Raw genomic sequence first — 15,979 nt, forward strand, 5'->3', positions numbered from 1 at the left:
AATTATAAGAATGTATTTATTCAAAATAATTTTAAAAGTCTCATAAAAATAGTACAGTACCTTTTGTTCAAAGTCTCCTAGACTAGAAATTTTAGTAACACAAACCAGTTTCATTTTATTAATATTATACCCAATTTGTTCATTCACACATTTACTAGAGGGATGGCAAACTTGTGACACATAGGCTATTACTCTTCTCTCTCCTCCTTAGAAGATGTAACTAATTGATTACAGTACTATTCCCATTGACTTTAACTGTCTGCTCCTTCAGCCACCACCAGCCAATCAGAGATGGTAATGAAAATGAAGACTGTTTGCCATTCTTGGCTACTATGTGGTGAGCTGAGTCTTGTGCTGGGAAGATAGAGAGGAAAATAATCTCCTAAATCATTTCTGTTTTTAACATCCTATGACAAAATTTATTTCAGTTTACTCCTCTTCTTTTCTTTATATGTAGCTTCACTTATATCACAAATAAAAATATTTGTGATATCACAAAGTATCACAAAATGTGAGGCTTCCTAGGGACTGCCCTAGTTCTCAAACTTTTGGAGTACTATTCAAAGCTAACCATTAACTTGAGAAGGTAGGCAGTCACCTTGAGAGGACAATTAAAGATGTCTAAAAGGATCACCTACAGCAAAATATTTTTACACAGTCTTGCCACAGCCTGCAGTTGCCATTACTGGAGCCACTTGTTTGGGTGAAATCTGTTGTGATGTAAAAAAAGATTAATTGAAAATGCAAAGAGTGCAAAGATTTATCTACAAAGGTATTTATCGTAGTATGGATGATAATATTAAAAAATTGGAACCATGTCCAGTAAAAAATTAGTTAGCTAAATTAAGACATGTTCATTAAGTAGAATTACATGGCTGTTTTAAATTTTGTAGAACAGTGAATAATATATGTAACAGTGTATGACAGTGTAATTTATCCCAGCTGAAAATTTGTCTCTTTGTGCATTAACTGTGTAGAAGAACAGTAAAAGACATATGAAAAAAGCTGCAAAATACTATTTGAAAATTGAACAACCTTCCCATTTGTAATCATCTATTTCTTTAGCCTAGTTTGAATTTCTGTGTATATTTAAATATGAAGGAGAAGATTAAGAGCTTTATAAATCAGAATGGCCTTTTCTCTATTAGTTGGACATTACTGTATTTTGTGGTTTAATGTAACTTTGTCTCTATTTTAAGATGAGTTTTATCTTGAGGCAACATGGGATGAGCATTAGCTTTAGAATCAGATAAATCTGTTTTCAAATTTTGGCTTCATCTCTTAGCAGTTGTGTGACTTTGAGAAAGTTACTTAACTTCTCTAAGTTCTGGATTCCTCATTTATAAAATGCAAGTAATGTCTATTTTACAGGGGAGTGAGGATTAATAACATTATGAATGCAAATCTCTTAAAACAGGGCCAGCCACTATAATAAGCACTCAACTGGTGTTAGTACGAAATAATGCTTAGGTAAAGGTGATGTTAATGTTGAAGAACTGTCAAAAAGTTTTTATTGATGGTGAAAATAGGGAAGAAAATACTCATATAAGTAATTACTGCTCTCTACAACTATTTGTTTTTCTTTTTTAAAGAAAAGGAGCCAACTTAAGGGTAGATGTGTGTCTGTTCTGATGCTTAGGGTCATGCGAAATTATTATGATAATAAAAATTTCAAGGGGGTGGGGGAGGGTATAGCTCAGTGGCAGAGTGCATGCCTAGCATGTATGTGGTCCTCGGTTCAATCCCCAGCACTGCCATCAAAAAAATAAATAAATAAATAAATAAATAAATAAGATAAATGAACCTTAAAAAAAATTCAAGTATTCAAAATTACGAATTTCTTTAATGTTAGAATGCAGCATTTATTACCTAACACTTTGGAATTAGACAGATCTGGTTCAAATCCTAGTTCTGGCATTTCCTAGCTGTGTAAACTCAAGAAAGTTCCTTAATCTCTGTAAGCCTCAGTTTACTTGTTTGTAAAACAAGGATAATAACAGTAGCCATCTCAGGTTGAAGGGTATTAAATGTACTTGGTGTTTAGTAAAGGTTCAATATATGGTTGTTACTATTATTATTATTATTTAACAACTATGGCCACATACATGGTAAGAAATGGAAGTAGAACTAGTAACATGACTTGGTCCAAGGACACACTTTGAAGAGAAACTGAACTCTAGATTTGAACTTAATTCAGTGTATCTGTATTCTACTGAAATATACATAGTCTCATGAGCAAACTATGCTGCCTTCAGGTCTTTGTATGTTTGCTCAGGCTGCTCCCTGTCCCCATCTGCCTTCACCACCTTATTGAGCTAAGTCTTCCACAATCTTTAGTTCTTAGCTCAGACATGGCCCTGGGATTTCTTCTTTTCTCTGGATTGGGTACCTCTCCAGTGTGCTCCCAAGGCTCACTGTCCTAACCCCTAAACACAGCATTTTTTTTACAGTAAAGTGTATTTGCCTATTTAGTTTTCTGTCTACCTCAGTTGTTTTGTACACCGTCATGTCTGTACACACACAGCACATAGAAAGTGATCAAAAAATCTTTTGAATTCTTTTGTTCATTAGAATTTTCTACTGAATCTAGTGTTGTTTTTTTATTTATTTTTAAAATTACAGGCCAAAGTAAGACAGGTAAATAGAAATCATATTTATAAAGAAAACTTACAGACACAAAGAAAAATATAAATTGGTAAAAGTGGTAACAACTTCAAAATAACTTTTCAATAAAAATTTATTTATAGTGGATAAAATAACTGGAATTATGCTTTGTTTTTATACCAGAAGTATCAAAGAATGTCTGATTGTAATTGTAAAAACCTAGCTTTGAATCCCAGCTCTAACACTAAATAATTTTGCTATCTTGAGCAAGTCATTTAATTCATCAGAATCTTAATTATCCTCATCTATCAAATGGGATAATAATAATTTCATCTTAGCAGGTTCTCACGTGGAAATGCATACATAAATTGTTAAACTGATAAATATTACCTAAAGTAGGAAATATGAAAATATATCACTTTCTCTTTCAAGCATTAATTTTAAAATTATCTGTTATAAAATTTGTACTTTTTAAAAACCCAAGAGCTATTATGGATAACCCAGCTTTCATTTATTCACCCAATAAATATTAATTGGACATTTACTATGTGCCAGGTATTGTTCTAGGCACTCTGGATTCATCAGTGAACAAAAGAAATTCCTTGCCCTCTTGGAGTTCACATTCTACTGGGAAAGATATAAATGTTAAGAAAACTAAGGTAGAGCAAGGGGATAGAGTGTGATGGGGGAGGGCAGAAAGTGTCCTATTTTAGCTAGGAAGTTCAGGCAGTCTTCTAACGAACGCAGTGGAGAAGTTAGTCATGTGACCATATGGAGGGAAGAGTATTCCTGACTGAGGAAGAAGTGTCAAGGACAGGGGAGGTGAATGTTTGGTGTCTGAGTCAAGCCCAGTATGCCAAGAGGTAAATGAAAAAGAAGAGTGGAAGGAAAGAAGTCAGAAAGGTACAAGGCTAGACCATGTAAGGTCTTTCAGACCTTGGGAAGGACTTAAGAGTTTTATTAAACATGTGAGTGGGAAACTATTTTAAAGTTTTGAGAAGTAGATTTCATGGTTTTAAAAAGGTTCAGTCATGGCTGCTATGCAGAGAATGCAAGAGATGATGCTGGTTTGGATCAATGAGTGGTATCAATGGGAGATGGTGAGAAATGATCAGATTTGAGATCTCTTTTGAAAGTAGAGCCAGTATGATTTGCTGATGGATTGAAAGTGGGATGTGAGAGAAAGAGCGGAGTCAAGGGTGACTCTAATTGTTGTGGCCTAAGCAACGAGGTGAGTGGTGGAATTATTTACTGGGATGAGGCAGGAGCAGGTTTTAGGAAGGGAAATTCAGCGTTCTCTGAGACATTTCATCTGGTGTGTTCAGTGACATTAGACATTGTTTCCTTCTTTCTGCTTCTTACAAAACTGAAACAGATACTACTCCGCTTTCAAAATAAGAATGAGTAAATGCCCTAGAAAACAGATTGCAGTTTTGGTGAAATGGTCCTAGGTTCTAAATGAGACAATTAATGCAGCATCAGTAATCAAGACCGAGTTTAGTAAATCATGTAAACTTATTTAGCCACATAGGATGCTTACTGAGTGTTCTTTGCTTTATTTGGCTGGATATCTCTATTTTTTCCCTATAAATTTTCCTGAAAAGAGGATTTGACCTAAGAACCTGCTGAAAATCTAAGAGTCTGGTTCGTAAAAACAAAACAATACTAATACCTTTGGGCATATTTCTCAAGTCATGTTAACTCAGCACTGCTCTTTGTAGTCTTTAAGAAGACCTTGTTGTTGGAAATATGAGTTATAAACTCATCTTTTGGTTATAATTTGAATATTATAATTTGGTTATAATATGAACATTTAACCTGGGGCAGTAACTGGAGAATTGGCAAAACCTAACATGAACTAACTTGGATTCAAAATGAGTACTCAAGTTTTCTGTCTACTAAGTATCCTTAGATATTTAAATGAGAAGACAGTCTGATTTCTAGGTCAACACAAAAACAGCCTATTATTTAACAGTTATTTGCCTACAGAGCTGGGTTAGGAACAGAGAGACATCTTTAAGCAGCTCACCTCTAAACTGAGGAAGAGCAGCAGAACTACCCTATTTATTACCTCACAGGTTTGTTTGTGAAAGAAATTTAAAAATCTAGAATGCTGTACAAATTTAAGGTAATTTTATTCTGTTGATGTGTAATGATACCTATGATAAAGAACATTCATACCTAAAATGTTCTTTAGGAGAATAATCGACAAAATTAGACTTTGATTCCTCACTTTAATGCTGGTATTGACCTGTCTGTATTGCCTTCTATATTCCATGATCTCACACTAGAGAAGTATCTAAATCAGTTCTTTGGAGAAACTTGCTAGGCCAAGAACCAAATCCCACTATACAGGAGCTAGTCCTAGAGAGTTGGGTACACATCACCTTTTAAAAATTTTGCTGCAGATGGGACACACTTTGAGGTAAATCCTGCATTGTTACAATTTCTATCTCCTCACTAGTGCAGTGATCATCGCCATCTTAGTTTTATTTCTAATCTACTTTTGGTGTGTGTGGTATTAGTAATTTAATAGATTTAGTATATATTGGATTATCAGAATAAGAACTTGAGATACATGGAAATATGTCAGTAGCAATGTGGAAATAATGTCTCATTCTCTTAATTCTTCTTTCAATTTGAAAGAGGGAAAAACAGCAGATAAACACAGACAAATGTATGCATTAGAAGAGAATGTTGAAATAAAGAGACAGTAGAAGTGACACATAGGAGAATTAGTAGCAATCTGTTTCATTAGAGACATTCCTTAAAGGGCAGAGGTTAAGGAAATGAGAAGATTTTTAGATAATAGGCCAAGGTGAGTTAACTATTCTCTTGTTATTTTTAAAATCTAATTTGTAAAGATATGAAGGTAGGAAAGAAAGTAAAGATTTAGTTTGAATGGGAGAAAGAGATTGGCTACTATGAAACATATGTACTATGTATGTTTTGTATACAGAAGAGGATAAACATGCAGGGAAGCACTTGTGTAAAGGATACTGAAATCAGAGCCCAAAAGGTGGTGTTTAATCTGAAATGTAGCAAAAAAAAAAAAAAAAAAAGTGGGAGTAAATTCTGTGACCCATAGAAAGGCTAATGCAAGCCAAATAAGGAGGCTTCAGGAATCCAGGACCAAAAAAAGGTTTTCGTGGCTGTCACAAAAATGAAGTTTTCTTTCACTCTCAATTCACCACCATTCATGATGAACTTAACTTTTATATAGGAAGTCCCAAATAAGAAAACTTTGTCAAGCTCCATTAACTCAAAGTCTCATTTTAAACATGAAGAAGATTTAAACATTTCCATCCTTCTTCAGCCTCTTAATATTTGTATCAGTTTTCTTTAGTTGGTTAAGAACCTTAAAAAGATAACTTTCCTAATTAAATTGACATAATGCTTTCACTAGACTAGGAGAAGAGCAAGTACCCCAAATAGGCTTGTGATCCCAAGATCTAGTTCTAGTTCAAGCCCTTGGTGGGAAGGTTCTGCTCGGCCCCTCCCAGACTGTGGAGTGCACTGTGACTCCAAGTGGAGGTCTGTGTAGCATGCAGTCTGTACAGAGCTTGTCAAGGTGACTCTAGTTATACATGAGCTTTAAGAACTCTTCAGTGACTGCAGGTAAATAGTCACAACTCTTGTGCTACCAAAAATCTAACTGCTGAAAATGTTTCTGAATTTCTAAACACGACATTATGTCTGTACTTGAATTGTTCCCTTTAAGCAAAAGCACAATTCCGTAGTAGTTTTAAAAGCTCTTTGTCAGCTATGAAGCACCATAAAAAATTAAAGAAAATACCTCTGTGGTGTTTGAGCTTTCTTTATTCCCCAGGAAAAGGAAAAAGTTAAGGAAATCCTTTCATTTTTTTGGTCTTGTTATGGGCAATTAACACCATGCAACAAGCAATGCCTTTGTCAAATCTCAGTGTCAGTGAAGGAAACTAAGTCTGGGGTTAGCAGTATCATTCATCTTATATGTCAAGTTAATGAGCTGAGTTCATCACTTCTTTTACATATGGATAGTAACGGTTAAAAATTTAGCTGTCACCTTTTCATGTGCTAAGTTTAGTTCATTAAAGATCTTTCACAATGAAACCTGCACGCAGGCGTTGGTGGTATAGTGGTGAGCATAGCTGCCTTCCACAATGAAACCTGGTTTACCTACTGCCTCATTTCTTCAAGAGTACATTTGAAAAATCATCTCTGTGAATTCCAAAACCCAGTTGAGATTAAATACTCATTGAAGTTCTCGTGTCCATGAATTGTGGTGTGAGTCCGTTCTACTGAATATGTGCCTTTGTAAGCACATGGTGATAGAAACTGTGTTACACTAACACAACAGATGTGTTAGCGTCTGTAAGAGAGTCTGTATTCTAAATTGTAGGTATGTGGCGCACTGGAGCTTTAATACATTATTAGGAGTTCCAGTAGCATTAGCCATATTCTATAAGTGGGAATAGAGACAAACTTCCAGAATTTGGATAGAGTCCAACTGTTTGTTTCATAGTCCATTATTATAAGATTCTGTAATGTTTATAATTTTGTCTCCTGACAAAGTAAATATAGTGTGCATATATTTCAGATTTTACGAGATGGCCTTGATTTTAAATATTCTGCCTATTGTCAAATCATGTATCAGATAGCATATTTTAATTTTTGTTAAAAAATGTTTATTATAGTTAAGTATAGACATCCTCAATTTCCTAGCAAAGGGTTATATGGACTTTATGTAAAGTTGAGAATTATTATTAAGGAGAGACTAAAAAGTTACGACAAATTTTTAACTTAGAGTTTATAGAATTCGTTTCATCATTACCAACGTGAAAGCAATTGAATCATAGTTTTTTGAGAAAGAAAACTGGTTAGCTGTTTTGTTTCCTTCAAACTGATTGATTTTGATATTTTTAACAAGTTTGAGTAAAATAAAATGTTGGTAAGATACTGAAATTTTTAGCACCATTGCTGTAATTTCACTTTTTAGGAATGGTAATACAGATTAACCCAGATTCTCTTTTTCTTTGCTTATATGGTTGTTAAAATATAATACAACTAGTGCATCTAATTACTGCTAATAGTGCAGTGTACCAAGCCAAACACTTGCCACTGACTGTCAAGAGTCTTTCTGATGCAGCTGAAAAGGGAGAAAGAGAGAGATAGGGGGGAGAGAGAGAGAGAGAGAGAGAGATAGAGAAAGGAGAAAGAAAGAGCAATGTCCTTTGAGCAAGACTTTCTGCAGCTGTTGTGTACATTAATCCAGGGAGCAGATCTACCAACACTAAATATAGCAAGCATATCCTTTTACATGATAAAAAAAATTTAAATGAAAGTCTTTAACTATGCAGTCATATTATTTTAGATTTTATTTCCTTTAAAAAGGAAACAGGCATTGCACACATATTCTCTATACAAATACTGTTATTTTAATAAATGAATGTGTGGAAAATGCCAATGATACATGCATCATGTTGCAACTTCCTCTGCTGAGATATTTTCCCTTAGAACCCAAGTAGGCTGTGATCTCTGTGAGTCTTATCAATTCCCTCCAAAGTCTTTCCATGTAAAAAAAGTTTATTTTCCACATAATTTTGTGTCCCATCATACTTAATTAGAAAGTTATCCTAGATTTCATTCTAAACAACAGTAATTAGGTCTCTGAAATATCTCTTTTCCCGTTGTCAGTGACTTGTTATCAAAACACACTTGAGAACTTAAATCTGGATATTACCTTTCTTTTTTTAGTTGACCCAGATGAGGATGTCCAAGCCAGGCGCTCCACTGTGATGATAATTATCCAAGGAGAACTTTTAGATGAAAGCACAGGAGAAAAGGAAAATTCTTCACGCCCTTGGAAATAGAGAGTAGCCGTCCATAGAAAGTGAGGAGTTAACCTTAGTTTCAGTGAAGATGGCTGTAAGAAGCTGGACAACCTGTCACCACCGGAGCCAGAGCATTTGTCAGCTCACAGGTCCCAAGTTATTTTGAGCTGTATAAACCATGTGCCTGTGAAACATTCCACCTGATTGGACAGGAGAAAACTGAGCAAAGGGATTCCACAGCAGGACAGCACCTATGGGCGGTGGGGGGGTCAATCAGTTTTCTACCTGTAGAATTTCAATTACAGCTAGAGACCCAAGTTGTTTACTGATTTGTAATTAAAACTAAATTCATTACAGCACATTCCATCTGTCGAAGAAAATGGCATTATTTCTGAAATATATCAAAAATTTTCCTTTTTAGGGGAATTAATTTTAATTAATGAGAGATTTACTCTTATTTAATCACTGATACATTTTATGAAATTTGGCTATGAAAGGACAGTATGAAGCTGAGGTCTAGCATTTTAAAATGGAGAGTTTTTGAACTGTTTATCCAAAGGCTAAGCAAAAACAGAGAAGACAACTAACATCAAAAATTGATAATTAGAGATTACAGAAAAAATGGAGAGGAAAAACCATCAGCCTGAGAATAAACACAGTAACAAATTAGTTTGAACAAACTTTTTCAGAAAAAAACTAATCAGATACTGTTTAAAAGTCAAAATTACTATATAATATAACATATTACAGCTCCTATTCATGTCTAAGTACTGGAATAACTTTTTTGTATGTTATTTTGAAAGAGTCAATGCCAGTTTCTTCCTTCATAAACATTACCAAATAATTAAAATGAATCCTCAGCCAAACCAACATCTGCTCAAAAACCTGCTTTGTCAAAGTATAGGCTCTTTGATATTAATTTCACACATTTTCAGAATATGAATTTGGAAAAAAAAGTTAACCCTATTGTTCCAATCTTTGTGGAAGCCTGGGTGTTGAAAATTCAGATAAATGCCATTGATTTTTTTTAAAGGATATTTTTGGATTTGGATAGCATAAAATACCTTGGTTTAAACCTTGCTTTTCTTAATTAAATCACACAACTGTTTGTAGGATTTCCTCCCATTCATTCATTCAGCAAATATTTACCTGATGCCTACTGTGTATCAGGTAAAGGTTATAAAGCAGTGCACAAAATATACCAAAATTCCTGACATCATGGCATTTACTAAGAGACCTTTTAACCCTTTTCAGTCACCTTGAGACTCCCTATAGTATATTTAATAGTATAAAATTTCTTTGTTTATTATGATCACATCAGAAGCTTTATTGCACCTTTTGTTATGGAGCTTTGAATTTACCTGGCAAAAATAAAAAAGAGATTAAGGAAAACTTTTAGGTAATCCAGGTCGAAAGAACTATTACTGAGAAAGGAAAAGAATACAAAAAGAACTGCATTATGTGGCTGGATTATTTTCGTTACTGCAATAATCTGAATCTTCAGTGTACAGGTTTGTTTACTCTCTTACCTAATCCTAGGCTGAAACTAACCTCAAGATTGCTTGTGTTTCTGCATTTTCTATTTATGTAGATGCTCCAATGATTTCTCCTTATGTAAAGAGGGGATCTCCCCCAACTCTCCCACTCAGATCTTGAGGTGTAATCAATATAAATACTGCTACGTCTTTAGTAGGGGCAGGGAAAAGTGGAAGGTCTATTTCAGGCAGCAGATAGATGTGCTATAATTTGATTTTCCAAAGGGAAATGCTTACACACACTGTAAGTGAACACGTTTCTACTTTCCTGCAAACTGTTCCATGATAAGCTTGGTATCCTACCTTTCACCCAGGTATAGAACTCTGAGGTGGGAGGAGACCCATACTGAAGGATAAAATAGAGTTGGTTGGGCAGTGGAATTAGGAATCAAGAGGAAAAACTAAAATAAGTTTAAAATGAAAAAAAAAAAGTTACAGAAGAAAGAGCCAGAGAATTTCTGAATAGCAATAATCTTTCTCTTCTCATTTTACTGTAACATTTTCAAACGCAGAGTGCACAAAAATTTTTGAGCTCTTTGAAAAGAAGTTCGACATAAATATTTTAAATAAATAATATTCATTTACTGTGGACACCTTGCTTACAATACATCAAAGTTGTATTCTAGATTACAGTTTTTAAAAATTAGTTTCTGTTCCCAAGTAATTCCCTACTCTGCATATCATCATAGTAATTGTATAAACATGATACCACAAATTTACTGCTTTAGGTTTTACCAGGGTTTATGGGTACAAAGAATAATTTTTAAAACTTAAAAAAATACATCCAACATAGTTAAAAACAAATTTCTTAAGTGACGAGTAAACACAAGGTTAACATGTCGTAAGCCTTCCCCATAAAGTTGAGTGGCCCATCCAACACGTGTTTATTGTGGTTTGAACATGATCTTGTGCTTGCCTTCAGCTGTTTTCTTAATTCAGTCACTCAGCTATAGAAACAATTTACTCACATGGGGTGATCCACAGGAATGCCAAGGAATCTGGAAGATCTGTAGCAGAGGAAGTCTTCACTTGAAGGATAAGCATGCGAGAATGTCTGTGCTAGTAGATTCATATAAAATTTTTGTCTTTGCTGTTTTTCCATGTTGCTGTAGATTTTTATTCTTTAAAAGAAATTTCTCACATACACCAAAGTTTTGCTTCAGTTTCATAGATGTATATTGAGGTAATCCCCTCAAGTATCACATGAAAAAACAACCACCCCTCTATGTCTTATTTTTAAGGAACAGAGACATGTATGTATTTTCTAACCTTTGCTAATGAGAAAAATACTCACACCAGAGACAAGTCCTTGACCATCCAAAACAATACAAGTGGTGGATTATAGAGGGTCTGATACAGTGTAATTGAGAACTACAATTAAAGCCTTACGAAATTTCTTTTTAATCTCAATGGTAGTGAAAACACTTGCTTAAAATTAAAAAAAATAAATAGAAAGCTGTAAGTTCAAAACCTATTTAGTTTTAAAAACTAAAATCATTTTTAAAAATATAAACAGAATACCTATTAATCCTGAAAAGTAAATTTGTAATTACCTGTCCCAGGAGAAGCACCATTCCTCTATCAATCAACCAGGATCATCCAAAGCCCGAATCTCACTGCCTAACTTGTGTCAGCCACAAAAGTAGCATGCAGGAAATGTGATACTGCCCCGCCAGAGTAATGAAGGGTATTTACAGGGTTCTGTGGCAGATCCAGGGACAGTCATTTAGAACAGATTGCTCTTTTGGATCAACTTTAATAACTCAGTCTGCACGATGTTCTCAGCCTGGGTAGATGGTGAGGGTGGATAATGACTAAGATGACTAAGTAAATAGACTTTCTTGATTTTTCCTTAGATGAAAAGGATAATAATGATGACATTTTAAAGAATAAATCATAAAAAATGCACAAAATATCCACACACAGGATGCATGTGATTTGTGTAAACATGTTTGATAGAAAACTGAGAGTATTGTCAATACATTTATTAAAGTAAATATAGAAGAGCAATCAGTTATTATAATACATAATGTACGCTCCCCCAGTTTGCGGGTAATTAGATTAAAGCTTTACTATGTGATTTCCATGAAAACACAGTACAATCAGGCTTTCTTTACTTGTGCTTTTGATGTGAAGGACATATCAGAGTTTACACTTTTTCCGAAGTATTATTTCCAAGAAGAAAAATCCATTCCCAGGGTTTTTTTTTTCCCCACTCTTTTTCAAAAAAATTTTTTTTAATTATTTTTTCTTCCTTTTCTTTAATGGAGGTACTGGGAATTGAACCTGGGAACTAAGGATGCACTGTACTACTGTATCCACCAGGGTTTTTTTCTTAAAGAGCATCTATGATTAACATCAAGTTACCGAAGAAATCCAAAATAATTAGTATCAGGTATGTAATCATGAGGTTGATTCTCATTGCTCACCACATTAGTAAAGTAATTATATTAACACACATATAAATACATCATCCTAGTAGAAATAGGTTAACAGTGGGCAGAGTATAGCTCAAGTGGTAGAGCACATGCTTAGCATCTACAAGGTACTGGGTTCAATCCCCAGTACCTCCTCTAAAATAAAATAGATAGATAGACCTGATTACCTCCCCACTGCCAAAAAAAGTAACAGTAAAAAAAAAGAAAAAGAAAGAAGTTAACATTCTTACCTATGTGCTAGGTGCGATACGAAGCTCTTTATGGACGTTGTGCTTTATTTTAAATATTCTTTCAACAATCTGTAAAGTAGATAATGTTATAATTTTAACTTTACAGATGAGAACCTGGGGCTTAGAAAGAGGTTAAAAACTTCCCCAGGGTCACACAATGGATAAATGATTGAACCAGAACCAGGATTAAACCTACAGCTAACCTGAAGTCTGTGCTCATAACCGCTGCAAATATTTAAATATTCACATTTCTAAGGTATTTGTTAAAAAAATTAAGGGTAAAATGAACATAAAACTAACTCTCTCTTTTAGTAAGTATTTAAAAGAAATACTATGTAGAATTTTAAGTTTATAATTTTTCTGACCAAAACCAACCCTGAAATTCTTTTGTATGACTAACCAACAAACAAACAGAGAAACTATAGAAGGAAAAAAGCAAATGCTTTTAGATACACTCTATCTGCAGTATTTTATCTGAGAGCATGAATTGATACGTAGACCAAAACACTAGGCATTAATGCTGAAAAGATAGGGCATTGGAAGACAGTCTGAACGCTTTGACAGACCTATTTTTTTGTTCTGTTTATGATAGTCATTTTGGATTTTTATAAAGTAAATTTAAATCCCTGTGTTATGTCTCAGCACCTCAACATGCGTCGATAAATTTTTGCAAGTTAAGGATAGGAAAATAACAGCTGAAATATTCTCTCTTCATAACGGTGTCCCTGAATATCTTAAATGCCGGTGTGCCAGGCTCTGGGTGATTCCACTCAGATTCTATTTTTGGGCACCATGGATATCACGGAAAGCTGAAAACAAAGTTCCGTGTTATTACACAAGACCCAAATTGTTACCGTAACATTAATGATGTCAAGGAAAGGAAACGGGAAATGACATTTCTTCCAGGTATACTCCAGGACTCACAGCAACCCTGCAAGGTATTGTTATTTGCATTGTTACAAGGAGGAAGCTAAGGCTTAAAGAAGTTTAGCTTTCCCAAAGTTACCCAGCCACTGAGCTGCACAGCTTGGTGAATTCAAACTTAGGCCTCTTATTTTAAAACATATTTTCTTTTCATTTGTCCCCACTGTCTTCTCATGAAGAGTAATTATTACAGATTAGTTAAAAAGTCAGAAACCAGCAAAAGGAGGAAACTCACCATTATTTTCATATGTATTGATAGACAAAGGGTTATAAAAGTTACTACTTTGATTTTAGGGGCTTGGTGTTTATTTAATAGAAGCAAGAAGAGAACAAAAAAATAGCCTATGACTAAGTCTCAGGCTATTTTCACAAAGAAGACTCAATAAAATTAGTTGACTGAAATAGCAAGGGCCGATACACATTTCCGGGTTGTCTTACTACATGAAAGTTTATTTGATAAACTTCCTATCAAAGGCAGCATACTTTAACGTCAGAAGACCTGGAAAACCTTTATTTTGCCTTCTCATTCATTCTGCTCATCACCCAATTGCTCTTCATTCTAAATTGACAACGGATTAGTTAAAACTTAGTCTAGAAAAGTCTCCTGTTAATATCTTAAAGATCCTCTCCTTTCATCCTCTAGCCTAGACAATAACCTTTAATTAAAAATGTGGGTGATAATGTCAGTAAAAGGGATAAGCAAACATACAATGTCAGAGAGGAGTTAAACACAAAAATTTACCGTGGTGTAAACTGAGCTGGGGTTAAATCTGGTTGTAGACAGTCCACTGGCCTGACAATATTGTGTAAATTTCAACCAGGGATAAGAAAGTTCTTGTTATATTCAGAAATGTGCTCATCTTGATCCTATAAAATATAAACAACCTTTCTGGTCTTATCTGCCACTCTTCTAAACAAATCCTTGTCTCCAAAAAGTTCCAGCAGTAGTCCCTTGCCTTATCTTTCCTTTCTGCCTTTGTTCATTGTTTCTTCCAATTATTATGTAATTAAACAACTAGTGGTTGCTACATGCCTTATATTGCTAATTAAACTGATTTTTCATGTATGTATTTATGCTTTATCTGTTTAACTAGATCAAATCCTTGAGAATTGGAGCCATTAAAAAAAATTCTCTCTGTAGGCCACACATAGTTTTCATCTCAAGGCATGGCACAAAAGAGTCACTTAATAAATATTTGTCCATGCCATAAAAGTAATATATTAATTGTTGAGTTGTCCTAAGTTATTCACTCAATTCAACAAATGTTTACTGAACGCTTATTATGTGCCAGGCAAGATCAAATGGCCGAAACTCTCTGCAACATTAACTGAATTGATTGTCATTAACAATTGTAATATTGGTTTAACACAAATACTATTAAGAATCACTTCAAATGAGAAAAGGAGCTAAAAATGTTTGGATGCTCATTGTGCACCAGTTGAGTAAGGAACTATATGTACTTTGGCTCAGTGGATGCTCACAATTCCTGAGATAATTGATATGGGGGACCTTTGCCTTTGGGAAAGGAATGGGGCTTTTTATAGCACCCACCATGCCCAAGAGTTCTTCTGTAGGCGCTCCATAAGAGGCACATCCATGCTTTTGCATCCTCCTGAACTGGCTTACCACTACTTTCTTGCTCAACTTAGAAATATCTTTGTTTTATATCAGGTCTTTACTTTCTTTCCAACCCCTCGAATCAGATTCTTTTTTGCTTCTATAGATTGCTTCTCTTGAGTTTTGGGTTTTAAGACCCTACTACCCATAGCTGAGGGGTAGTTCTGTCCACTCTTTTGAGATTCCAGCTCAAATCACAGACTGAGCTGTCTGTTTCCCCAGAAGTGAAGAGTACACACATATATTCTCTAATTTAGATCATAATCTCAACTGAGACTGACTCCAAAAATTGGACCTATTGAAATGCAGATAAACCAGATTGAATGACTCAACTCTCTGAGTGAGCCTAGCTGACCTACCTCAATGTCCACATCAACCAAGCTTTATTGTTCATATTTAATACATAATTTAATACAACAACCTAGGAAGTTTGAATTGTTATCCTCATTTTATGGAGGATGAGACTGAAAAAATTATATGCTACTGTGGTTTTCATAAATTTAGGGATCTGAAAAAGTCTCAGGAAGTACACCTTGAGATTGTCCAAGATATACTATATCATTATCCTCTATTTATAGAGGAGGAAACTGAAGATCAGAGAAGAAATTTGCACAAGGCCACTCAAAGCTATGAATCACATCCAAGTCTACATGACACCAAAGCCCAAGCACATCGCACCTCCTTTCAGAGGAACCCGCACTTGTTAGCAAGGCAGTTAGGAATCACTTTGGGAAAAAAAACGCAGAAGATGTAGAGTTACAAGAAGGAGACCTCCAGTGATATTATGATTACATTGATTCAGTGACTTTCTCCAAAA

General features: G+C 34.7%; 1 protein-coding gene and 1 long non-coding RNA gene across 3 annotated transcripts in view; one reads left to right on the forward strand and one right to left on the reverse strand.

The window, feature by feature from the left end:
* LOC116282355 (uncharacterized) overlaps positions 1–8,496 on the forward strand; it is a 68,001-nt gene extending 59,505 nt beyond the window's left edge. Inside the window, exon 4 of the long non-coding RNA XR_004191832.2 lies at positions 8,341–8,496. This is a non-coding gene — a long non-coding RNA (uncharacterized lncRNA). The remainder of the gene's footprint in view (positions 1–8,340) is intronic.
* MYPN (myopalladin) overlaps positions 1–11,569 on the reverse strand; it is a 73,571-nt gene extending 62,002 nt beyond the window's left edge. The window contains exon 1 of one of the 2 annotated variants that reach the window (XM_072971420.1): positions 11,506–11,569. The gene's annotated coding sequence lies outside the window, so the exon portion shown is untranslated. Of the gene's footprint in view, positions 1–8,326; positions 8,563–11,505 lie in introns of those variants that run through there. The other variant, XM_031682190.2, reaches the window with a different exon arrangement.
* Positions 11,570–15,979: the final 4,410 nt, after the last annotated feature.

Source organism: Vicugna pacos, chromosome 11 (genome assembly GCF_048564905.1).
Source record: "Vicugna pacos chromosome 11, VicPac4, whole genome shotgun sequence".
NCBI lineage: Eukaryota > Metazoa > Chordata > Mammalia > Artiodactyla > Camelidae > Vicugna > Vicugna pacos.